The 27,013-nt window shown below is 52.9% G+C and overlaps 1 protein-coding gene across 4 annotated transcripts in view; it reads left to right on the top strand.

The window, feature by feature from the left end:
- LOC137562166 (N-acetyltransferase 8-like) overlaps positions 1 to 27,013 on the top strand; it is a 270,715-nt gene that overhangs the window by 25,971 nt on the left and 217,731 nt on the right. For 3 of the 4 annotated variants that reach the window (XR_011030116.1, XR_011030117.1, XM_068273499.1), the window contains exon 2: positions 13,985 to 14,121. The gene's annotated coding sequence lies outside the window, so the exon portion shown is untranslated. Of the gene's footprint in view, positions 1 to 13,984; positions 14,122 to 24,296; positions 24,578 to 27,013 lie in introns of those variants that run through there. The other variant, XR_011030115.1, reaches the window with a different exon arrangement.

The raw sequence follows: 27,013 nt of genomic DNA, 5'->3' as shown, positions 1-27,013 counted from the left end.
TTTAAAGGCAATTTAAATAAGCCTTCTTCAGACTTTGTTCCCGTATACTGTCAATATGTTAGAGCACACCACCATATGTACATTCAGCATTCAAAAAAGATACATAGATTTTTCAGCAAATATAAATAAATGTCATTCAGATGCTTTAAAGTGGAGCTGAACTCTTGCACAGATCAGAAGGAAAACAGAGAGCTGTACCATGTATGTATTTAGAGAGCCTGTCTAATTCCCCCTCCTCTGTGTCTAATCACAAGTTGTAATTTATCTCTACACTGTATCACCTGACTGCCACAACAGCTAAGCTCATTTGAAAACACAGGATGTTAACAATATGTCTGCTTCCATAAAAGCAGGAAGTAGACACACTGCATATTTATTGCAGGATTTGTATCAGCTGTAACAAAGAAATGTTTTTCTTTAAAGGATATGTTGTTGCGTATCTTTTAGAGCAGAGAGGAAGTTCTGAGTTCAGGTCCACTCTAATTACAACAGAACATCCAAAGTGGGTCCTGACAGGATGTTTGCTACTTACCTGTTCTTTGTTTTGGATGGGCTTCTCTCCATTGCACTGCCCTGCCACCTGTTTGTGGCTCTGACTGCAGCCAGTCGCACAGAGGACAAAGAAGCAGCGCATGCTCTGGCCACTCGCGCTCCCTGTCACCTGTCTGTGGCTCTGACTGCAGCCAGTCACACAGAGGACAAAGAAGCAGCGCATGCTCTGGCCACTCGCGCTCCCTGCCACCTGTATGTGGCTCTGACTGCAGCCAGTCACAGAGGACAAAGAAGCAGCGCATGCTCTGGCCACTCGCGTTCCCTGTCACCTGTCTGTGGCTCTGACTGCAGCCAGTCGCACAGAGGACAAAGAAGCAGCGCATGCTCTGGCCACTTGCGCTCCGTGCCACCTGTCTGTGGCTCTGACTGCAGCCAGTCGCACAGAGGACAAAGAAGCAACGCATGCTCTGGCCACTCGTGCTCCCTGCCACCTGTCTGTGGCTCTGACTGCAGCCAGTCACACAGAGGACAAAGAAGCAGCGCATGCTCTGGCCACTCGTGCTCCCTGCCACCTGTCTGTGGCTCTGACTGCAGCCAGTCGCACAGAGGACAAAGAAGCAGCGCATGCTCTGGCCACTCGCGCTCCCTGTCACCTGTATGTGGCTCCGACTGCAGCCAGTCACAGAGGACAAAGAAGCAGCGCATACTCTGGCCACTCACGCTCCCTGTCAACTGTCTGTGGCTCTGACTGCAGCCAGTCACACAGAGGACAAAGAAGCAGCGCATGCTCTGGCCACTCACGCTCCCTGTCACCTGTCTGTGGCTCTGACTGCAGCCAGTCACAGAGGACAAAGAAGCAGCGCATGCTCTGGCCACTTGTGCTCCCTGCCCCCTGTTTGTGGCTCTGACTGCAGCCAGTCGCACAGAGGACAAAGAAGCAGTGCATGCTCTGGCCACTCGCACTCCTTGTCACCTGTCTGTGGCTCTGACTGCAGCCAGTCGCACAGAGGACAAAGAAGCAGCGCATGCTCTGGCCACTCGCGCTCCCTGTCACCTGTATGTGGCTCTGACTGCAGCCAGTCGCACAGAGGACAAAGAAGCAGTGCATGCTCTGGCCACTCGCGCTTCCTGCCACCTGTCTGTGGCTCTGACTGCAGCCAGTCGCACAGAGGACAAAGAAGCAGCGCATGCTCTGGCCACTCGCGCTCCCTGTCACCTGTATGTGGCCCTAACTGCAGCCAGTCGCACAGAGGACAAAGAAGCAGCGCGTGCTCTGGCCACTCACACTCCCTGTCACCTGTATGTGGCTCTGACTGCAGCCAGTCGCACAGAGGACAAAGAAGCAGCGCATGCTCTGGCCACTCGCGCTCCCTGCCACCTGTATGTGGCTCTGACTGCAGCCTGTGGCACAGAGGACAAAGAAGCAGCGCATGCTCTGGCCACTCGCGCTCCCCTTGTCACCTGTTTGTGGCTCTGACTGCAGCCAGTCACACAGAGGACAAAGAAGCAGCGCATGCTCTGGCCATTCACGCTCCCTGCCACCTGTCTGTGGCTCTGACTGCAGCCAGTCGCACAGAGGACAAAGAAGCAGCGCATGCTCTAGCCACTCACGCTCCCTGTCACCTGTCTGTGGCTCTGACTGCAGCCAGTCACAGAGGACAAAGAAGCAGCGCATGCTCTGGCCACTCGCGCTCCCTGCTACCTGTCTGTGGCTCTGACTGCAGCCAGTCGCACAGGGGACAAAGAAGCAGCGCATGCTCTGGCCACTCGCGCTCCCTGCTACCTGTCTGTGACTCTGACTGCAGCCAGTCACACAGAGGACAAAGAAGCAGCACATGCTCTGGCCACTTGCGCTCCCTGCCACCTGTCTGTGGCTCCGACTGCAGCCAGTCGCACAGAGGACAAAGAAGCAGCGCATACTCTGGCCACTCACGCTCCCTGTCACCTGTCTGTGGCTCTGACTGCAGCCAATCGCACAGAGGACAAAGAAGCAGCGCATACTCTGGCCACTCACGCTCCCTGTCAACTGTCTGTGGCTCTGACTGCAGCCAGTCACACAGAGGACAAAAAAGCAGCGCATACTCTGGCCACTCACGCTCCCTGTCAACTGTCTGTGGCTCTGACTGCAGCCAGTCACACAGAGGACAAAGAAGCAGCGCATGCTCTGGCCACTCACGCTCCCTGTCAACTGTCTGTGGCTCTGACTGCAGCCAGTCACACAGAGGACAAAGAAGCAGCGCATGCTCTGGCCACTCACGCTCCCTGTCACCTGTCTGTGGCTCTGACTGCAGCCAGTCGCACAGAGGACAAAGAAGCAGCGCATGCTCTGGCCACTCACGCTCCCTGTCAACTGTCTGTGGCTCTGACTGCAGCCAGTCACACAGAGGACAAAGAAGCAGCGCATGCTCTGGCCACTCACGCTCCCTGTCACCTGTCTGTGGCTCTGACTGCAGCCAGTCGCACAGAGGACAAAGAAGCAGCGCATGCTCTGGCCACTCACGCTACCTGTCACCTGTCTGTGGCTCTGACTGCAGCCAATCGCACAGAGGACAAAGAAGCAGCGCATACTCTGGCCACTCACGCTCCCTGTCAACTGTCTGTGGCTCTGACTGCAGCCAGTCACACAGAGGACAAAGAAGCAGTGCATGCTCTGGCCACTCACGCTCCCTGTCAACTGTCTGTGGCTCTGACTGCAGCCAGTCACACAGAGGACAAAGAAGCAGCGCATGCTCTGGCCACTCACGCTCCCTGTCACCTGTCTGTGGCTCTGACTGCAGCCAGTCGCACAGAGGACAAAGAAGCAGCGCATGCTCTGGCCACTCACGCTCCCTGTCAACTGTCTGTGGCTCTGACTGCAGCCAGTCACACAGAGGACAAAGAAGCAGCGCATGCTCTGGCCACTCACGCTCCCTGTCACCTGTCTGTGGCTCTGACTGCAGCCAGTCACACAGAGGACAAAGAAGCAGCGCATGCTCTGGCCACTCACGCTACCTGTGACCTGTCTGTGGCTCTGACTGCAGCCAATCGCACAGAGGACAAAGAAGCAGCGCATACTCTGGCCACTCACGCTCCCTGTCAACTGTCTGTGGCTCTGACTGCAGCCAGTCACACAGAGGACAAAGAAGCAGCGTATGCTCTGGCCACTCACGCTCCCTGTCACCTGTCTGTGGCTCTGACTGCAGCCAGTCGCACAGAGGACAAAGAAGCAGCGCATGCTCTGGCCACTCGTTCTCCCTGCCACCTGTCTGTGGCTCTGACTGCAGCCACTCGCGCTCCCTGTAATCTCTCGCTCTTGCCCATGGCAGGTACAGTGTTATGCATTCTTGACAAGTACCAGTCATACATCAGCATCATTTCTCCAGTATGCATGCCCAGAACACTATCGGCTGCTGTGCACATTCGGGCAGGAGCGCAAATTACAGGAACTATTTGTTAAATGGGGGGCAGAGCAGCACAACTGAGATGAGCCCATTCAAATTAATGCTCGCTAGTCAGAGTGTTTGGACAATTTTTATTTTTTTTTTGAGGGGGGTGGGGGGGGGGGGGTGGGGGGGGCGCTTGGTGACTGCAGGCCTAGGGCACTGGAAAGTACAAATCCGACCCTGATGGCCCTATCATCTCCAACTCATACTTCTCCAAAACATCCCTGTACATGGTCACAGTCTCAGGGGAGAAGAGCGTGCTCATTGAGGGCAGACTGGTCGATGGGGTCACCGTGACCATGGCCTCAAGTGGTGGTGGAGGCCTGCTGCGGAGCAGAGTGCTGGTGGTGGTGGCACTAGTCTCGCTGGTGCTGGAGGCCTGGCTGGAAACGGTGGCTTCCTGCTCCGCCATCATTTCCACCACAGGCCGGCACCTGACTCTCCCCAATGGGCCGTGGGCGATGACCCATCTCAAAGATGGGCGCAACGCGCTGCTGTTGTGCCTCTGCTCCCTCCTCCCTGCGGTCAGTGGCTGGCGGCGGACCAGTCCCAGACCTGCTGCTGCTGGCAGAGGCTCCTGCAATGGTGCTGCCTCTCCTGGTGGTGCCTCGCCCTCTACCTCTGCCAGTCATTGTGCACTATACAAATACAGTAAAAAAAAATAAGTAGAAGAGGGCGGGAAAGGGTGTAAACTTTAATAAAGTCTGTGTTGGTGGTGACTTGGTGGTGACTAGTAGTACTAGTAGACAGTAGTAGTAGTAGTACGCATGCAGGTAACTAAGAAATACCTAGCGTACTACACTATAACTAAGTCGTGCGGCAGACAGTCGGTGACAGTTACAATCGGTCACACACAGTCAGACGCAATCAATCAATCAATCAATAGGCTCGGGCAGGTGACAGTCACAGGTCAGTGGTCACTCACAACGGATGCTGGTGGTGGCCTGTACAGTCAGTAACTAACTAACACAGTACTGAAACGAATAAAGTAACAGACTACAGCAGTAAGTAATAAATAATTAACCTAAACTAGTACTACTAAGTACACAACGAACTAGAATCCCTAACCTACCTAAGCTAGTAGTAGGCTAAGGCTACCTAGGCTAGCAGGCCTAGCCTGCACACAGACTAACTCTAGCCTAGCACAGTATACACTATACACTAGCTGACTAAAAACAATCAAAATACTAGCTAACCATATAAGACAACAATAAATGTGTTTAGGAGGTGTTTAGGAAGAAAAACGCTAGGTTTAGCAGTGATATGCACTTGCTCAGACACAGCACAGCACTGGAGAATCTCTCAGTACCAGCAGCAGTCACACAAGTGCGTGGATCCGCAAGATGGCCGCCGCCTTATATAGAGGAGGGAAGGGCCAGGCTCCCCTTCTCTGATTGGTTGCTAGGGTTGGCAGGTCCTCGGCAGGAGGACTTCTGATTGGCCCAATGACGTCATCCCCAAATCCCGAAGCCGAAACCGAACCCACAGCTCCATCCGGCCGAATTCGAGTGCGCACATTCGGGAGACTTTACATTCAGATTCGGCATGGATTGAATTATTCGGGTTCGGGTTCACATTCGGCAAACCTGAAAAATTCACCCGAATTTTCTGGTAAACTTCGCATTTACCTCCCCTCCCGGTCTTTCCGTATTGCTGCCACATTGGTCCCTTCATCACAAAGTCTTAATGAGCAGCTAATGAATGAATCATAGCAGATGCCACAATGAGGCTCCGCCCTCCTCTCAGTGTCTGATCCGTCTGCTAATCATCTTACCAGATTTATTGAAATCTCCCTTCGTGTCGCTGGCTATCGGTAAGTTTACAGACATCCTTCCACAGCGTATTATAGTGTATTATTATCTTGTGTAACATGAGCATAACATTTATTTCATCTAGTTTATTGCTTCTGGCCAGGGCTGGGCCGAGGCAGAGGTGAGAGAGGCTCCAGCCTCAGGGCGCAGTGTAGAAGGGGGCACACAACTCACTCAAATATCATTCCCCTATTGTGTATGAAGCAGAGAGAAATAAGTAAAGGGGATACATGGCAGTGACTGCAAGCCAGATAACTGGAGATTAAGGTGTTGGGGGCCCTGGGGTGCCTCTTAGTCTAATAGCAATCAGTGTGTGATGGCTGGGATGGGAGGGATGGGGGAGGGGCCTCTTAGTGTAATAGCAATCAGTGTGTGACGGCTGGGGTGGGAGGGATGGAGGAGGGGCCTCTTAGTGTAATAGCAATCAGTGTGTGATGGCTGGGGTGGGAGGGATGGAGGAGGAGCCTCTTAGTATAATAGCAATCAGTGTGTGACGGCTGGGATGGGAGGGATGGAGGGGCCTCTTAGTCTAATAGCAATCAGTGTGTGACGGCTGGGATGGGAGGGATGGGGAGGGGCCTCTTAGTGTAATAGCAATCAGTGTGTGACGGCTGGGGTGGGAGGGATGGGGAGGAGCCTCTTAGTGTAATAGCAATCAGTGTGTGACGGCTGGGGTGGGAGGGATGAGGGAGGGGCCTCTTAGTGTAATAGCAATCAGTGTGTGACGGCTGGGGTGGGAGGGATGGAGGAGGGGCCTCTTAGTGTAATAGCAATCAGTGTGTGACGGCTGGGGTGGGAGGGATGGAGGAGGGGCCTCTTAGTGTAATAGCAATCAGTGTGTGACGGCTGGGGTGGGAGGGATGGGGGAGGGGCCTCTTAGTATAATAGCAATCAGTGTGTGATGGCTGGGGTGGGAGGGGTGAGGGAGGGGCCTCTTAGTGTAATAGCAATCAGTGTGTGACGGCTGGGGTGGGAGGGATGGGGAGGAGCCTCTTAGTGTAATAGCAATCAGTGTGTGACGGCTGGGGTGGGAGGGATGGGGAGGGGCCTCTTAGTGTAATAGCCATCAGTGTGTGACGGCTGGGGTGGGAGGGATGGGAGGGGCCTCTTAGTCTAATAGCAATCAGTGTGTGATGGCTGGGATGGGAGGGATGGGGGAGGGGCCTCTTAGTGTAATAGCAATCAGTGTGTGACGGCTGGGGTGGGAGGGATGGGGGAGGGGCCTCTTAGTGTAATAGCAATCAGTGTGTGACGGCTGGGGTGGGAGGGATGGGGGAGGGGCCTCTTAGTGTAATAGCAATCAGTGTGTGGCGGCTGGGGTGGGAGGGATGGAGGGGCGCAATTTGGTGTTTCAGCCTTGGGTGCCGGAGGACCTTGTCCCAGCTCTGCTTCTGGGAACACATCATTAGAAATGTTTTTGGACACTGCATGTTATTATTATTATTTTTTTTCTTTAATTAAATATAGTTGTTATTTATATTTTGCTAGCTTTTGAAATAAAGGTTTTGTAATTGTTTTGCTGCAGCAGTTTAATATCCAGCTCTGTTAGCCTAGCTTTCATATATACGTTCCAAATGAAAGGAAGAGTTGTACTTTTTCTGAAAGCAAAGAGTTGAGGAGACAAGGTTTTTCAGGACAACTGAAGTGAGAGGATTATGGAGGCTGTCATATTTATTACCTTTTAAACAATACTATTAGACTGGCAGCCCTGCTGGTCTATTTGGCTGCAGCAGTGTCTGACTCACACCAGAAACAACTGATATGTGGTGCCCTTGCTGAGAGGGAGAGATGCTCTTTACAAAGGCATTATTGGGATCTTTATCAGTCAGAGAGAACAGAAGACAAGGAACACACATTGCTGCAATCTTGAAGCCACATACTGTACACACGCTCAACAAAAGTCTTTTACTATAAACAACTTTACAAACAACTACAATTAAAAAAGTTAGAAAGATACGTCTTGGCGTGCAAACAACTATTATACACACAGAACGACTTGACGGACAACTACAAATGTACATATTGTTACTCAGCTGGTGAACGGCTAATATGTTCTAGTTAGTAATGGAAGTCATTGAAAAGTCATAGCAGACTTCTGTACACATTGCCAAGCTGGACACCACTTCTCTCAGTTGTTCATCAAGTCAATCCAACAGTTGGACTGACATGAGCTGCATCTTATTAGTTGTCACCTCTTATCAGTGATAACGCCTTGACAAAAGTTGTCCAACTTCTTCAAGTTGTTTGACAATTGAGCAATTAAAAGACTTTTGTTGAGCGTGTGTATGAGCATTAACCCTTTACCACCATCTGAATAAGATTCTTTCAGCGAGATGATTATTAAACTATACACTGAGGTGTTGATAGCCACCCCCCTGTGCAGGAACATGGTCTAGCTCTGCAGAACCCAACTAGCCACTCCCCTGTGCAGGAACATGGTCTAGCTCTGCAGAACCCAACTAGCCACCTAGCCACCCCCTGTGCAGGAACATGGTCTAGCTCTGCAGAACCCAACTAGCCACTCCCCTGTGCAGGAACATGGTCTAGCTCTGCAGAACCCAACTAGCCACTCCCCTGTGCAGGAACATGGTCTAGCTCTGCAGAACCCAACTAGCCACCTAGCCACCCCCTGTGCAGGAACATGGTCTAGCTCTGCAGAACCCAACTAGCCACTCCCCTGTGCAGGAACATGGTCTAGCTCTGCAGAACCCAACTAGCCACCCCCCTATGCAGGAACATGGTCTAGCTCTGCAGAACCCAATTAGCCACTCCCCTGTGCAGGAACATGGTCTAGCTCTGCAGAACCCAACTAGCCACCCCCTGTGCAGGAACATGGTCTAGCTCTGCAGAACCCAACTAGCCACTCCCCTGTGCAGGAACATGGTCTAGCTCTGCAGAACCCAACTAGCCACCTAGCCACCCCCTGTGCAGGAACATGGTCTAGATCTGCAGAACCCAACTAGCCACCCCCCTGTGCAGGAACATGGTCTAGCTCTGCAGAACCCAACTAGACACCCCCCTGTGCAGGAACATGGTCTAGCTCTGCAGAACCCAACTAGACACCCCCCTGTGCAGGAACATGGTCTAGCTCTGCAGAACCCAACTAGCCACTCCCCTGTGCAGGAACATGGTCTAGCTCTGCAGAACCCAACTAGCCACTCCCCTGTGCAGGAACATGGTCTAGCTCTGCAGAACCCAACTAGCCACCTAGCCACCCCCTGTGCAGGAACATGGTCTAGCTCTGCAGAACCCAACTAGCCACCTAGCCACCCCCTGTGCAGGAACATGGTCTAGCTCTGCAGAACCCAACTAGCCACTCCCCTGTGCAGGAACATGGTCTAGCTCTGCAGAACCCAACTAGCCACTCCCCTGTGCAGGAACATGGTCTAGCTCTGCAGAACCCAACTAGCCACCTAGCCACCCCCTGTGCAGGAACATGGTCTAGCTCTGCAGAACCCAACTAGCCACTCCCCTGTGCAGGAACATGGTCTAGCTCTGCAGAACCCAATTAGCCACTCCCCTGTGCAGGAACATGGTCTAGCTCTGCAGAACCCAACTAGCCACCCCCTGTGCAGGAACATGGTCTAGCTCTGCAGAACCCAACTAGCCACTCCCCTGTGCAGGAACATGGTCTAGCTCTGCAGAACCCAACTAGCCACCTAGCCACCCCCTGTGCAGGAACATGGTCTAGATCTGCAGAACCCAACTAGCCACCCCCCTGTGCAGGAACATGGTCTAGCTCTGCAGAACCCAACTAGACACCCCCCTGTGCAGGAACATGGTCTAGCTCTGCAGAACCCAACTAGACACCCCCCTGTGCAGGAACATGGTCTAGCTCTGCAGAACCCAACTAGCCACTCCCCTGTGCAGGAACATGGTCTAGCTCTGCAGAACCCAACTAGCCACTCCCCTGTGCAGGAACATGGTCTAGCTCTGCAGAACCCAACTAGCCACCTAGCCACCCCCTGTGCAGGAACATGGTCTAGCTCTGCAGAACCCAACTAGCCACTCCCCTGTGCAGGAACATGGTCTAGCTCTGCAGAACCCAACTAGCCACCCCCCTATGCAGGAACATGGTCTAGCTCTGCAGAACCCAATTAGCCACTCCCCTGTGCAGGAACATGGTCTAGCTCTGCAGAACCCAACTAGCCACCCCCTGTGCAGGAACATGGTCTAGCTCTGCAGAACCCAACTAGCCACTCCCCTGTGCAGGAACATGGTCTAGCTCTGCAGAACCCAACTAGCCACCTAGCCACCCCCTGTGCAGGAACATGGTCTAGATCTGCAGAACCCAACTAGCCACCCCCCTGTGCAGGAACATGGTCTAGCTCTGCAGAACCCAACTAGACACCCCCCTGTGCAGGAACATGGTCTAGCTCTGCAGAACCCAACTAGACACCCCCCTGTGCAGGAACATGGTCTAGCTCTGCAGAACCCAACTAGCCACTCCCCTGTGCAGGAACATGGTCTAGCTCTGCAGAACCCAACTAGCCACTCCCCTGTGCAGGAACATGGTCTAGCTCTGCAGAACCCAACTAGCCACCTAGCCACCCCCTGTGCAGGAACATGGTCTAGATCTGCAGAACCCAACTAGCCACCACCCTGTGCAGGAACATGGTCTAGCTCTGCAGAACCCAACTAGACACCCCCCTGTGCAGGAACATGGTCTAGCTCTGCAGAACCCAACTAGCCACTCCCCTGTGCAGGAACATGGTCTAGCTCTGCAGAACCCAACTAGCCACTCCCCTGTGCAGGAACATGGTCTAGCTCTGCAGAACCCAACTAGCCACTCCCCTGTGCAGGAACATGGTCTAGCTCTGCAGAACCCAACTAGCCACTCCCCTGTGCAGGAACATGGTCTAGCTCTGCAGAACCCAACTAGCCATCCCCCTGTGCAGGAACATGGTCTAGCTCTGCAGAACCCAACTAGCCACTCCCCTGTGCAGGAACATGGTCTAGCTCTGCAGAACCCAACTAGCCACTCCCCTGTGCAGGAACATGGTTTAGCTCTGCAGAACCCAACTAGCCACTCCCCTGTGCAGGAACATGGTCTAGCTCTGCAGAACCCAACTAGCCACTCCCCTGTGCAGGAACATGGTCTAGCTCTGCAGAACCCAACTAGCCACCTAGCCACCCCCTGTGCAGGAACATGGTCTAGCTCTGCAGAACCCAACTAGCCACTCCCCTGTGCAGGAACATGGTCTAGCTCTGCAGAACCCAACTAGCCACCCCCCTATGCAGGAACATGGTCTAGCTCTGCAGAACCCAATTAGCCACTCCCCTGTGCAGGAACATGGTCTTGCTCTGCAGAACCCAACTAGCCACCCCCTGTGCAGGAACATGGTCTAGCTCTGCAGAACCCAACTAGCCACTCCCCTGTGCAGGAACATGGTCTAGCTCTGCAGAACCCAACTAGCCACCTAGCCACCCCCTGTGCAGGAACATGGTCTAGATCTGCAGAACCCAACTAGCCACCCCCCTGTGCAGGAACATGGTCTAGCTCTGCAGAACCCAACTAGCCACCCCCTGTGCAGGAACATGGTCTAGCTCTGCAGAACCCAACTAGCCACTCCCCTGTGCAGGAACATGGTCTAGCTCTGCAGAACCCAACTAGCCACTCCCCTGTGCAGGAACATGGTTTAGCTCTGCAGAACCCAACTAGCCACTCCCCTGTGCAGGAACATGGTCTAGCTCTGCAGAACCCAACTAGCCACCCCCTGTGCAGGAACATGGTCTAGCTCTGCAGAACCCAACTAGCCACTCCCCTGTGCAGGAACATGGTCTAGCTCTGCAGAACCCAACTAGCCACTCCCCTGTGCAGGAACATGGTCTAGCTCTGCAGAACCCGACACTTTTGTATCTAAAACTGAGGAGGATTTTACAGCAGAGAGGCAGAGTTGTGTGAGGAAGGAATTTGCTCCTAGTACTTGTCCTAATGTGTGCCCTAACATTCAAGCATTCAAAAACTTTGTTTTTATCGATAGTATTCCTTTAAGCTCATCTCCATTGTTAGTCTTAGGATACATTTTTCTGTTGGTGCATATCCTTGAAAGAAAGGATTACACTAACTGTTCCTAACACAGGGCTGTTTCCAACCATTATGGTTCCCCAGGCAAGGGAAATCATAGCCCTTATTAATACAGACTAACAAGCAAGCTCATGGTGATCCAGAACTCATTGGAGTGTGTAAGGGACTACAATGGTCCTAAAGCCCCCTTACTAAGATGTTAAGAAAAACAAAAGTTTGCTTTCTTAAAACAGAAAGAATTTGCGATAATTCAGGTTGGAGTGAGCTTGAGATGTCTCCCACAATGCAACACTGCTGAATATATGCAAATTAACCATTGTACCCTTAGAAGCTAAACACACCTCCAGAACCGCTGAGACGCCAATAACAAACTTATGTGGTGGTTTCTTAAAGTCTATAAAGTATACGACAATTAAAACACCAGGGGCCATATGCAATTCTTACTCAACAGGCTACAAGAGTACTGTGGCATAGATGGCATTGTTCCCCGGTGGTTCAACTCCTTCCTGGCTGGCAGAACACAAAGGGTAGCCTTAGGGCCCTTCCTCTCCAACCCTGTACCACTAAAATACGGTGTACCTCAGGGCGCAATATTATCCCCTTTACTGTTCACCATATACATGCTGCCACTTGGAGAAATCATACAAAAACATGGCCTGACATATCATTGCTATGCTGATGACACCTAGCTATATTTGTCATTCAAACCTGATGTCACAGACCCTACTCCACAAATAAACGCATGCTTAGCTGAGCTTCAGGAGTGGATGAATAATAATTGGCTAAAACTTAATGCTGACAAAACTGAGGTTCTTGTTATCGAGGGCCAGGGCTCAACAGCAAAGCAGCCCCAGTCTCAACCAACACCGCTAAGGATAGGGAGCTCAGACCTGAACAACTCAGACTGTGTGCGCAGCCTGGGAGTACTGATTGATGGGAAATTAAGCTTCAGGAATCAAATCTCAGCTGTTGTGAAACATTCCTTCTTTCACCTAAGGAATATTGCAAGGATTAAACACCTAATTCCTTCAGAGGATCTTCCAACCCTAGTTCATGCCTTCGTCACATCAAGGTTAGACTACTGCAACGTCCTCTACACAGGCCTGCATAAGAAAGACTTACGCCGCCTGCAATTAGTACAGAATGCCGCCGCAAGGCTGTTAACGAGCCAACCCCGCCATTGCCACATAACACCAACCCTGAGCTCACTCCACTGGCTACCGATAAAATGGAGAATTCTGTTTAAGATTGGCTTACTGACATTCAAATCCTTGCACAATCTGGGCCCTGGATACCTGAAGGACTTGTTGCAACTACATCACACCCCCCACAATCTTAGATCAAAAGGACGTAACACCTTGGTCACCCCCAGAGTCCACCTCAAAACCTTTGGAGACAGAGCCTTTTGTCATGCTGCCCCTACACTTTGGAACTCCCTGCCACACCCAATCAGGACAGCCCCATCCCTGGAAGCATTTAAGTCTAAACTAAAAACCTACCTTTTCAGTCTGGCATTCATGAACATCTGACTATCTCCTCTGTAACACAACCCAGCCTGAAACCCTGTATTAATCTGAGACACAGCTATGCGCTTTGAGTCCTATGGGAGAAAAGCGCTTTACAAATGTTATTGTATTGTATTGTATTGTAATTCAATGTTTCACCTGTGTTTTCTCCAAGGTGATATTTTTACAACTTAAAATAAAATGTCTTTTAAGGCACCAGCAAGCAAACAAATACTCAAAATATTTTTACAGTAATGTTTTACCTACTTTTTGGTACTTTTTTTCCATTGCAGAGTGCTAAAAAGTTATTTTGAATTGAAGATTAAATATTATCTCCTAGGAAAAAACTCAGGTGAAATAGTGAATTGCATGGAGGCCCAGGGGCCATACGCAAGGGAATTTTTCTCCTGAGTTTTCTCCCAGGTTAAATTTTCACAACTTGTCATAAAATGGCTTTTAAGCCCCCAACAAGCAAGAAAGTACCCAAAATCAATTCGATAGTACTTTTTCACCAACTTTTTGGTACTTTTTTAATTGTAAAATGCTTAAAAGTTATTTTAAAGAGAAGATGAAAATGATCTCCAAAGAGATAACTCCAGTGATAAAGTGAATTGCATATGAGCCCTTGTCCTGAACCTGCACACACTGTAAGCAAGTTGATTTGGGGAAGGTGAAAACTTTTACAGCTCTGGGTCAAGTAGCCTCAATATGATAAATTCCTTCCAGGCTCCAGATGGCAGTCAGATTATAAGTCCCTGGATCATCTCTGCCGGGAATTACCTACAGCCGGGGATGTTCTTCTGCAAGGAAAGCATCGAAGACCTCAAATGCTGATCTAGAGTTTGCCATAAATACTTCCTGAGGTAAGATGTTCCAGATTTGTTTTCATCTTATAAATGCAAAGTTTATGCACAAAATGTCCAGTACAAAAATCCGCAGACAAGATGTGGTCAATACAAAAAGAAAAAACTCATTGCAGCAAATAACACTGGAAGGTGTAAGTAAGGATATGATATGAATGATCAGGGTAGGTAACAATCTCAGACACTGAACTTGTTCTCATAGTGTGTAGACTGGTCAGTGAAAAATAGCACCCAGCACCGTTTGATAAAAATGGCGCCCCATTCACTTACATTATCAAACGATATTTATCGTTTTAAAAGGTTAAAAAATGGCGCAGACCTTAACAAAATTTATCGTTTTAAAACTTTTTTTTTGTCCTGCCTGCAGAGCAGGGACAAGGTCCTCCAGCACCCAAGGCTGAGACACCAAAGTGCGCCCCTCCATCTCTCCCACCCCAGCTGTCACACACTGATTGCTATTAGACTAAGAGGGCCACAGGGCCCACAACCTCCCCAACACCTTAATATCTAGTTATATGGCTTGCAGTCACTGCTATGTATCCCCTTTTCTTATTTCTTTCTGCTTCATACACAATTAGAAATGACAGCTGAATGAATTGTGCGCCCCCTCCTACACTGCGCCCTGAGGCTGGAGCCTCTCCAGCCTATGCCTCGGCCCGGCCCTGCCTGCCTGAACAATATTTATCGTTTTAACCCCTGCTTTGCTGCCGTTTGGAAAATATCTGCCCGCCGGCTTTAATGTTTAATAGCAAAGCCCCCTTAAACGCTAAAAACACCACATTTGCTGGGAACGTTAAGAAAAAAATTGTGAACAAGAGAAATTTTTTTTTCAAAAAGACCTTATAGTTTTTGAGAAAATCGATTTTAAATATTCACCTTCTGACCGTGGGAAAATTAAACGCCCGCTGACTTTAGCAGTTAATAGCAAAGCCCTTTAACCACCTGCCGACCGCGCACTCATACCGTGCGGCGGCAAAGTGGTAGCTGGAGGACCAGAGACGCAGATCTGCGTCGCCAGGTGCCTCCCTAATTAATCAGGAAAGGCCGCTCGCGTGAGCGGCCGTTTCCTGTTAGATCACGGAGCGGGTCTCCATGAATAGCCTGCGAGCCGAAATCAGCTAAATGTAAACGTAGGAGACATATGTAAGGCAGATCGGCGATCCCCGGCCAATCAGCGGCCAGGGATCGCCGCCATGTGACAGGGGACAGCCTGTCACTGGCTGCACAGGACGGATAGCGTCCTGTGCAGCCCAGATCGCCAGGGGGGACAGGGAGGAGAGGGAGGGGGGGAATTTCGCCGTGGAGGGGGGCTTTGAGGTGCCCCCCCCCGCAACACCCAGGCAGGCAGAAGAGATCAGACCCCCCTGCACATCATCCCCATAGGGGGGAAAAAAGGGGGGCAATCTGATCTCTCTGCCTGCTACCTGATCTGTGCTGGGGGCTACCTGTCCTGCGCTGGTCCTCCACGATCCTCCGTTCTCCTGCTGCCAGCCCAGTGCAGCCTTCCTGTCCTGCGCTGGTCCTCCACGATCCTCCGTTCTGCCGTCAGCCCCGTGCAGCCTTCCTGTCCTGCGCTGTCCTCCACGATCCTCTGTTCTCCCGCCGCCAGCCCCGTGCAGCCTTCCTGTCCTGCACTGGTCCTCCACGATCCGTTCTCCTGCCGCCAGCCCCGTGCAGCCTTCCTGACCCACCCTGGTCCTCCACGATCCTCCGTTCTCCTGCCGCCAGCCCCGTGCAGCCTTCCTGACCCACCCTGGTCCTCCACGATCCTCCGTTCTCCTGCCGCCAGCCCCGTGCAGCCTTCCTGACCCACCCTGGTCCTCCACGATCCTCCGTTCTCCTGCCGCCAGCCCCGTGCAGCCTTCCTGACCCACCCTGGTCCTCCACGATCCTCCGTTCTCCTGCCGCCAGCCCCGTGCAGCCTTCCTGACCCACCCTGGTCCTCCACGATCCTCCGTTCTCCTGCCGCCAGCCCCGTGCAGCCTTCCTGACCCACCCTGGTCCTCCACGATCCTCCGTTCTCCTGCCGCCAGCCCCGTGCAGCCTTCCTGACCCACCCTGGTCCTCCACGATCCTCCGTTCTCCTGCCGCCAGCCCCGTGCAGCCTTCCTGACCCACCCTGGTCCTCCACGATCCTCCGTTCTCCTGCCGCCATCCCCGTGCAGCCTTCCTGACCCACCCTGGTCCTCCACGATCCTCCGATCTCCTGCCACCATCCCCGTGCAGCCTTCCTGACCCACCCTGGTCCTCCACGATCCTCCATTCTCCTGCCGTCAGCCCCGTTCAGCCTTCCTGTCCTGCGCTGGTCCTCCACGATCCTCCGTTCTCTTGCTGCCAGCCCCGTGCAGCCTTCCTGTCCTGCGCTGGTCCTCCACGATCCTCCGTTCTGCCGTCAGCCCCGTGCAGCCTTCCTGTCCTGCGCTGTCCTCCACGATCCTCCGTTCTCCCGCCGCCAGCCCCGTGCAGCCTTCCTGTCCTGCACTGGTCCTCCACGACCCTCCGTTCTCCTGCCGCCAGCCCCGTGCAGCCTTCCTGACCCACCCTGGTCCTCCACGATCCTCCGTTCTCCTGCCGCCAGCCCCGTGCAGCCTTCCTGACCCACCCTGGTCCTCCACGATCCTCCGTTCTCCTGCCGCCAGCCCCGTGCAGCCTTCCTGACCCACCCTGGTCCTCCACGATCCTCCGTTCTCCTGCCGCCAGCCCCGTGCAGCCTTCCTGACCCACCCTGGTCCTCCACGATCCTCCGTTCTCCTGCCGCCAGCCCCGTGCAGCCTTCCTGACCCACCCTGGTCCTCCACGATCCTCCGTTCTCCTGCCGCCAGCCCCGTGCAGCCTTCCTGACCCACCCTGGTCCTCCACGATCCTCCGTTCTCCTGCCGCCAGCCCCGTGCAGCCTTCCTGACCCACCCTGGTCCTCCGTTCTCCTGCCGCCAGCCCCGTGCAGCCTTCCTGACCCACCCTGGTCCTCCACGATCCTCCGTTCTCCTGCCGCCAGCCCCGTGCAGCCTTCCTGACCCACCCTGGTCCTCCACGATCCTCCGTTCTCCTGCCGCCATCCCCGTGCAGCCTTCCTGACCCACCCTGGTCCTCCACGATCCTCCGATCTCCTGCCACCATCCCCGTGCAGCCTTCCTGACCCACCCTGGTCCTCCACGATCCTCCATTCTCCTGCCGTCAGCCCCGTTCAGCCTTCCTGTCCTGCGCTGGTCCTCCACGATCCTCCGTTCTCTTGCTGCCAGCCCCGTGCAGCCTTCCTGTCCTGCGCTGGTCCTCCACGATCCTCCGTTCTGCCGTCAGCCCCGTGCAGCCTTCCTGTCCTGCGCTGTCCTCCACGATCCTCCGTTCTCCCGCCGCCAGCCCCGTGCAGCCTTCCTGTCCTGCACTGGTCCTCCACGACCCTCCGTTCTCCTGCCGCCAGCCCCGTGCAGCCTTCCTGACCCACCCTGGTCCTCCACGATCCTCCGTTCTCCTGCCGCCAGCCCCGTGCAGCCTTCCTGACCCACCCTGGTCCTCCACGATCCTCCGTTCTCCTGCCGCCAGCCCCGTGCAGCCTTCCTGACCCACCCTGGTCCTCCACGATCCTCCGTTCTCCTGCCGCCAGCCCCGTGCAGCCTTCCTGACCCACCCTGGTCCTTCACGATCCTCCGTTCTCCTGCCGCCAGCCCCGTGCAGCCTTCCTGACCCACCCTGGTCCTCCACGATCCTCCGTTCTCCTGCCGCCATCCCCGTGCAGCCTTCCTGACCCACCCTGGTCCTCCACGATCCTCCGTTCTCCTGCCGTCAGCCCCGTGCAGCCTTCCTGTCCTGCGCTGGTCCTCCACGATCCTCCGTTCTCTTGCTGCCAGCCCCGTGCAGCCTTCCTGTCCTGCGCTGGTCCTCCACGATCCTCCGTTCTGCCGTCAGCCCCGTGCAGCCTTCCTGTCCTGTGCTGTCCTCCACGATCCTCCGTTCTCCCGCCGCCAGCCCCGTGCAGCCTTCCTGTCCTGCACTGGTCCTCCACGATCCTCCGTTCTCCTGCCGCCAGCCCCGTGCCGGTCCTCTACAATCCTCCATTCTCCTGCTACCAGCCCCGTGCAGCATTCCTGTCCTGCGCCGGTCATCCATGATCCTTCATTCTCCCGCCGCCAATACTGTGCATCCTTCCAGACCCGCGCCGGTCATCCACGATCATCCGTTCTCCCACCACTAACACTGTGCAGCCTACCTGTCCCACCCTGGTCCTCAGCCCAGTGCAGCCTTCCTGACCCATGCCGATCATCCACGATCCTCCATTCTCCTGCCGCCAGCCCCGTGCAGCCTTCCTGACCTACGCCGCTCCTCCACAATCCTCCGTTCTCCTGCCACCATCCCTGTGCAGCCTTCCTGTCCCGCGCCGGTCCTCCCTGATCCTCCGTTCTCCCGCCGCCAGCCCCGTGCAGCCTTCCTGTCCCACCCTGGTCCTCCAAAATCCTCCGTTCTCCTGCCGCTAGCCCCGTGCAGCCTTCCTGATCCGCGCCGGTCCTCCACGATCCTCCATTCTCCCGCCGCCAGCCCCGTGCAGCCTTCCTGTCCCGCCCTGGTCCTCCACGATCCTCCATTCTCCCGCCGCCAGCCCCGTGCAGCCTTCCTGTCCCGCGCCAGTCCTCCACCATCCTCCGTTCTTTGGCCTCCAGCCCCGTGCAGCCTTCCTGTCCTGCGCCGATCCTCCGCCGATCCTCCGTTCTCCTGCCGCCAGCCCCGTGCAGCATTCCTGTCCCGCCCTGGTCCTCCACGATCCTCCATTCTCCCACCACCAGCCCCATGCAGCCTTCCAGTAGTGGCTGATAGTGTAATGGTTAAGGGCTCTGCCTCTGACACAGGAGACCAGGGTTCGAATCTCGGCTCTGCCTGTTCAGTAAACCTGCACCTATTCAATAGGAGACCTTGGGCAAGTCTCCCTAACACTGCTACTGCCTAGAGAGCATGTCCTAGTGGCTGCAGCTCTGGCGCTTTGAGTCCGCCAGGAGAAAAGCGCAATATAAATGTTCTGTGTTTGTTTGTTTCTGTCCCGCGCCGGTCCTCCACAATCCTCCGTTCTCCCGCCGCCAGCTTCATGCAGCCTTCCTGTCCCACCCTGGTCCTCCACGATCCTCCGTTCTCCTGCCGCCAGCCCGTGCAGCCATCCTGTCCCGCGCCAGTCCTCCACCATCCTCCGTTCTTTGGCCTCCAGCCCCGTGCAGCCTTCCTGTCCTGTGCCGATCCTCCGCTCTCCGGCCTCCAGCCCCGTGCAGGTCCTCCGTTCCTGTCCCGCGCCAGTCCTCCACCATCCTCCGTTCTCCTGCCGCCAGCTACTTTTTTTACCGGCGACTTGAAAGCCAATGACAACTCCACCTGAGCGTCATTTTTTTCCACCGTCTAGCCTGCAATAGCGTCCTGCGCAGAAATGCTTTTTTTCTCTTTCTTGTCTGAGTTTTTTTTTAGAAAATTTGCGAATTTTTTGACTTTTTTTTTACTGAGAAATTTGTGTCCAATATTTTTGCAAGAAACTGTCATGGACCATTATACCAATGGCGTTCTACCAATTATTAGGCCAAGCTTTTGGTAACAATTCCATTTGTGAATATTGTGCAAAAGTCCATTCATTTCAGTAATTCCATTTAAAGTGACACTGAAGGAAAATAAAAAGTTTGACATAATGAATTGTGTTTGTAGTATAGATAGCGAATAGAGCATTAGTAGCAAAGAAAAGTCTCATATTTCTATTTTCAGTTATAGGTTTTTTTTTTATAACATTGCATCATTCTTTAATATGCGCAATTTACAAACTCCAAATAACTATGAAACAGAGCAGAGCTAATGAACCTTTGAACTTCCCTGCAGTAAAATCTTATCTGAAGTTGTCTTTCACTGTTTCTTTGATATGTAAGTGCTTCAGAAAATAGCACTGCTGTCTGACTAAATTAGTCGCAGAGCTCAGAGAAGCTCTTTAGCATAGATAACTGAAGGTTCTTAACTCTTCCTGTACTGGAAACAATATGAGACTCATATCTCTGCTGCTAATGTTCTGTTTCTTAGCTGCACTACACATACTAATCATTATGTCATAAGTTTATTTTCACTTCAGATTCCCTTTAAAGTGTCAGCCTCTAATCAGCCAGTTCATCCAAAACACCTGCAAAGGGTTCCTATTTCATAGATTACTTTCACCTTCTCATTTAAATTTTCTGACATTGACAGGGGACAGATAGGTTGATGCTGTGTGCTACAGTCAATCACCTCACAATATAGGCCCCGGCAATGAGGCTTTATACAGGGCAGCAGTGAATACAGTAGTGGAGTAGTGGTTCTCCTTGTCTCTCAGGCAGGGCCGGGCCGAGGCAGAGGCGAGAGAGGCTCCAGCCTCAGGGCGCAGTGTAGGAGGGGGCGCAGGGTGGGGCAGAGGCAAGAGAGGCTCCAGCCTCAGGGCGCAGTGTAGGAGGTGGTGCAGGGCAGGGCCAAGGCAGAGGCAAGAGAGGCTCCAGCCTCACGGCGCAGTGTAGGAGGGGGCAGGGCGGGGCTGAGGCATGGGCGAGAGAGGCTCCAGCCTCAGGGCGCAGTGTAGGAGGTGGTGCAGGGCGGGGCCTAGGCAGAGGCGAGAGAGGCTCCAGCCTCAGGGCACAGTGTAGGAGGTGGCAGGGCAGGGCTGAGGTGAGAGGCTCCAGACTCAGGGCGCAGTGTAGGAGGGGTGCAGGGCGGGGCAGAGGCGAGAGAGGCTCCAGCCTCAGGGAGCAGTGTAGGAGGGGGCAGGGCGGGGCTGAGGCATGGGCGAGAGAGGCTCCAGCCTCAGGGCGCAGTGTAGGAGGGGGCAGGGCGGGGCTGAGGCAGAGGCAAGAGAGGCTCCAGCCTCAGGGCGCAGTGTAGGAGTGGGTGCAGGGCCAGGCCGAGGCAGAGGTGAGAGAGGCTCTAGCCTCAGGGCGCAGTGTAGGAGGGGGCAGGGCGGGGCTGAGGCAGAGGCAAGAGAGGCTCCAGCCTCAGGGCGCAGTGTAGGAGGGGGCAGGGCGGGGCTGAGGCATGGGCGAGAGAGGCTCCAGCCTCAGAGCGCAGTGTAGGAGGTGGTGCAGGGCGGGGCCTAGGCAGAGGCGAGAGAGGCTCCACCCTCAGGGCACAGTGTAGGAGGTGGCAGGGCAGGACTGAGGTGAGAGAGGCTCCAGACTCAGGGCGCAGTGTAGGAGGGGTGCAGGGCGGGGCAGAGGCGAGAGAGGCTCCAGCCTCAGGGCGCAGTGTAGGAGGGGGCAGGGCGGGGCTGAGGCATGAGCGAGAGAGGCTCCCGCCTCAGGGCGCAGTGTAGGAGGGGGCAGGGCGGGGCTGAGGCAGAGGCAAGAGAGGCTCCAGCCTCAAGGCGCAGTGTAGGAGTGGGTGCAGGGCCAGGCCGAGGCAGAGGTGAGAGAGGCTCCAGCCTCAGGGCGCAGTGTAGGAGGGGGCGCACAACTCACTCAGCTATCATTCCCCTATTGTGTAGGAAGCAGAGAGAAATAAGAAAAGGGTATACATGGCAGTGACTGCAAGCCAGATAACTGGAGATTAAGGTGTTGGGGGCCCTGGGGGGCCTCTTAGTCTAATAGCAATCAGTGTGTGACGGCTTGGATGGGAGGGATGGAGGAGCGCACTCTGGTGTCTCAGCCTAGGTTGCTGGAGGACCTTGTCCCAGCTCTGCTCTCAGGTGTTTTTTTTTTTTTTTTTCTTTCATGAAAGTCAGTTTACTCAGGTCAGGTGACAGACAGAAAACAATGGGGAAAAAACAGCTATTACAAGGGCTATTGGGTGAAGTACTGTAGCACTAGCAGCACTGCACACCTGTCTCCTCCAACAGCTAAAGTGCTCTGGACAGTAGACACACAGAACAGCAATATAACAATAGGAAGTAAACAAAAAACAGCCCTTACAAGCAGGGGCGTAGCTAGAAATCACTGGGCCCCATAGCAAATTTTTTTCATGGGCCCCTCTCACTCCCCGGGTAAATTCTCCCTCCTTCAACACAAACAGAAAATAAACGCAATTCGGCCCACATTTCAGCAGAAAACAAACGCAGTTCAGGCGACATTTCATCAGATAATAAACGCAGTTAGGGCCACATTTCATCAGATAATAAACGCAGTTTGGGCCACATTTCATCAGATAATAAACACAGTTTGGGCCACATTTCATCAGATAATAAACACAGTTTGGGCCACATTTCATCAGATAATAAACGCAGTTTGGGCCACATTTCATCAGATAATAAACGCAGTTTGGGCCACATTTCATCAGATAATAAACGCAGTTTGGGCCACATTTCATCAGGTAATAAACACAGTTTGGGCCACATTTCATCAGATAATAAACACAGTTTGGGCCACATTTCATCAGATAATAAACGCAGTTTGGGCCACATTTCATCAGATAATAAACGCAGTTTGGGCCACATTTCATCAGATAATTAACGCAGTTTGGGCCACATTTCATCAGATAATTAACGCAGTTTGGGCCACATTTCATCAGATAATTAACGCAGTTTGGACCACATTTCATCAGATAATTAACGCAGTTTGGGCTACATTTCAGCAAAAAAAAAAAAAAAGAGAATGTACTCACCTGAAACAAGTCTTCTCTTCCGGCCGGCTTCTGGCGAGCAGCTCCCCCGGAGATCTTGCTCTTCCTCCTCCTGCAATCTCCCGCGGACCCGCGCTGGCAGTCAGGCAGAGCAGGGCTACGGGAAGATGGCGCCCAATGCCCTGTAATGGAGACACAAATAGTCTCCAGAGCAGGGCTTCGGCGGCAGCCATCTTCCCGTAGCCCTGCTCTGTGAACTGGCTGGCGCGGCGTCAGTGCGGGGCCTGTGGGCAACAGTGTGACGTCACAATAACGTCAAAGAGCTTCTGAGGCCCCTAAAAACGTGAGGCCCCTGGCGGCACCCCTGCACACACACACACACCATGCATACATACACACACACCATGCATACACACATCATACATACACACACACCATGCATGCATGCATGCATGCACGCACGCACGCACGCACGCACGCACGCACGCACGCACACACACACACACACACACACACACACACACCATACATACATACATATACACATATACACACACACAGCATGCATACATACACACACACCATGCATGCATGCATACACACACACGCATACACACACACGCATACACACACACGCATACACACGCATATACACACACACACACCATGCACACACACACACCATGCACACACACACCATGCATACACACACCCACACATATACATACACACACCCACACCCACACCCACACCATGGGCCAGTTACTCACAGTGTCTGGCTTCCGATGCTGTGACCGGGCAGACAGGCGAGAAGGGGGCGGAGCTACATGCGGGAGGGGCGGAGCTACACGCGGGAGGGGCGGAGCCATAGCCAGCGCTGCTCTTCTGTGTTCCGGGCCAGGCCGGAACTATGAAGTAAGTGTCGGCAGGCGGAGGGATATGCAGAGAGGCGGCAGGTGGAAAATAGTCCCATTTCACCTGCCAGCCTCTTTGCAATGCTGCAATGGGGGGGGCCCGGGCGAGGGTGCTCACTCCAGCAATCCTGAATGGGCCCTGGATGGCTGGACCCATGATTAAAGAAAGAAAAAAAGCAGGAAACAAAAATAGGCTGCAGGACAGGCGGGCCCCCCAGTTGAAGCGAAGGGATCCGGGCCCTATAGCAACGCTATGGTTGCTATAGTGATCCCTACGCCTGTGCTTACAAGGGCTATTGGGTGATCTAGATGGTGAGCTAGTACTGTAGCAGCAATAAGAGCACATGACACACAGAACAGCAGCTAACTATGCAATCCCACACTCAGCACAGCTCTCACTGTTCTCTCTGCCTAGCACAGCACCCTAATGCAGAAGGATGAGAGGTCAATTTTTGGCTCCATGCATATGTATGGGGGAGGGGGCGGGATTGAACATCCCATGTGTTCACCAGCGGACAACAGATGATCGCTGGGAACTGTCTGCCGGTGAGCAGTTCAGCCATCTCTAGTTAACACTGCCCAGCATTCACTACAAATAGAAAATCAGAAGAAACTAGCTGTATTCCTTTCAACAAGTAGCACACCATTTCTGAAAGAGGGGACCTTGTCAAAACTGGATGTGAATGAACAGCTGCTTTTCTCAGCATGAGGTCAGTAGGATGTGTTGTCTTACAGGTTAGCATGAGACTCTCCTATCTGCTCTCCAGCCTCATCCTTATCCTGCTTAATGTCAACAACTGTCACGGACGCTCTGGAGGACGGTCTGGAGGACACTCTGGAGGACGGTCTGGAGGACGGTCTGGAGGACGGTCTGGAGGACGGTCTGGAGGACGGTCTGGAGGACACTCTGGAGGACACTCTGGAGGACGGTCTGGAGGACACTCTGGAGGACGGTCTGGAGGACACTCTGGAGGACGGTCTGGAGGACACTCTGGAGGACGGTCTGGAGGACACTCTGGAGGACGGTCTGGAGGACACTCTGGAGGACGGTCTGGAGGACACTCTGGAGGACTCTCTGGAGGACTCTCTGGAGGACTCTCTGGAGGACTCTCTGGAGGACTCTCTGGAGGACTCTCTGGAGGACTCTCTGGAGGACTCTCTGGAGGACTCTCTGGAGGACACTCTGGAGGACACTCTGGAGGACACTCTGGAGGACTCTCTGGAGGACGGTCTGGAGTATACTCTGTAGGACACTCTGGAGGACGGTCTGGGGGACGCTCTGGAGGAGGCTCTGGGGGACGCTCTGGAGGAGGAGGCTCTGGGGGAGGAGGCTCTGGAGGAGGAGGCTGTGGAAGAGGAGGCTCTGGAGGAGGCTCTGGAGAACCAGGGCAACTCTTTTATGAAGGAAACCTTCTGCCTATAACATTTAACACCATTGAGGAGCAAAACATCTACACAACCAACTACACCATGTTCCCTGACGCTCTGCACTACCCTCGCTACAATGACACTGAAACTGCTGAGGACTTCCTGGGACCATGCATGAAAACCACGCTGGAGCACAGCCTCAACCGAGAGAGACTCTCAGTACTACACAAGGGTGAAGCTGTTTATATGAGGGTGGCCACGCGTGTCATAGAGTACCTCTGCTTACAGAATTACAATGGGGAGGTGGAGGAAACAAATTGGACATTAATAAGCTCAGCAATTATTGTGGCTGTCAGGCTTGTCTGGCTACTAGCTACAGATCTGATATGCTCATATGACTGACCTATAACCCAGCACTAACACCTCCGTACACTCCTACCTAACAAACTACACAACCCTGCAGGCAGATGTAGCATACAACCTGGCATATAGCATTCTCCAAACACAGCAAGGTAATGCAGACACAGTGTACTAGAATAGTCACCTGAGGCCTATAGGCTGAGGCAATCCAGACGAAAGTGTAATCACAATACAGGTGCGTGGTCATTCAGGCCGAGATTAGGGCAGGCAGCGTTCATGCAAAGTCCATAAACAAACCAAGGTTGGCAACAGGAAATCCAGTCAGATGTGAGGACAGGGACAAGCCGGGTAAATAACAGGTGATCAGAAGAAACGTAGTCAGGCACAATCTGGGTCAGCAATGGGTAATCAAATCTGCAAGAAGCTTGGTCAAGAGACAGAGCACTTGGTGTGAGTGCAATCTCAGTTACAAGCCCAGCATAGGCTATCACAGGCGATGACTGAGGGCGCTCACCTGATTCAAATACAAGCCTCAAACCAGAGTTCAGCGTGTCAGCAATCAGCTGAAACGCAGAGAGACATGTGACTCGTGGCCCGAATGGTTCCCGGCGAACTTCGGTGGTTCACGTTAGCAGTGAACCAGGAACTTTGTTCAAAAAAATTTTGGTTCGTCCATAGACTTTAACCACTTCACCACTGAGGGGTTTTACCCCTTGAACACCAGAGCAATTTTCACCTTTCAACGCTCCTTCCATTCATTCGTCTATAACTTTATCATTACTTATCACAATTAAATGAACTAGATCTCGTTTTTTCCGCCACCAATTAGGCTTTCTTTAGGTGGGACATTATGCCAAGAATTATTTTATTCTAAATATGTTTTATTGGGAAAATTCATTATTTTTCAGTTTTCGGCCATTATAGTTTATAAATAATGCATGCTACTGTAATTAAATTAAAACACATAAATGTATTTGCCCATTTGTCCCGCTTATAAAACCGTTTAAATTATGTCCCTATCACAATGTTTGGCGCCAATATTTTATTTGGAAATAAAGGTGCATTTTTTTCAGTTTTGCGTCCATCCATAATTACAAGCCCTTAGTCAGGGACGGATCAAGACCAAGTTGCGCCTGGGGCAAGGTCAGGTTTTGGCGCCTAAAGGTCAGGTTTTGGCGCCAAAACTGCCATTCATTTTGACGCCTTTTTAAGAATTCAACAAATTGCGCCTGGGGCAAGATACCTGCTTGCTCCCCCCTAGATCCGTCCCTGCCCATAGTTAATAAAGTAACAGTGTTGTACCCTCAAGACATAAATATTTAAAAAGTTCAGTCCCTAAGGTAACTATTTATGTATTTTTTTTAATTGTAAATTTAAAAAAAAAAAATTAATTACAAAAAAAAAAAAAATGGGGAGTGTGGGAGGTAATGAGTTAATTTTTTGTGTTTAATTAATCTATTTGTAAGGGAAAAATGCTTTAGGGTGTAGTTTTACTATTTGGCCACAAGATGGCAACAGTAACTTTTTGTTTAATGCGACCTCCGAGCGTCCTTCCGGGCGGGAGCGCGGAAAGTACGGATTTCTCCGTCCCTGGGGGTGAAAGGATGGAAAAAGGGACGGAAAAATTCGTACGGGCGGGGGTAAAGTGGTTAATGCCCGCCGACTTTAGCGGTTAATAGCAAAGTCCCCTTACATAGTAAAAACACCAAATTTGCAGGGTATGT

This window comes from Hyperolius riggenbachi, chromosome 1 (assembly GCF_040937935.1).
Source record: "Hyperolius riggenbachi isolate aHypRig1 chromosome 1, aHypRig1.pri, whole genome shotgun sequence".
Taxonomy (NCBI): Eukaryota; Metazoa; Chordata; class Amphibia; order Anura; family Hyperoliidae; genus Hyperolius; species Hyperolius riggenbachi.
This window is presented reverse-complemented; position numbering and strand designations above follow the sequence as displayed.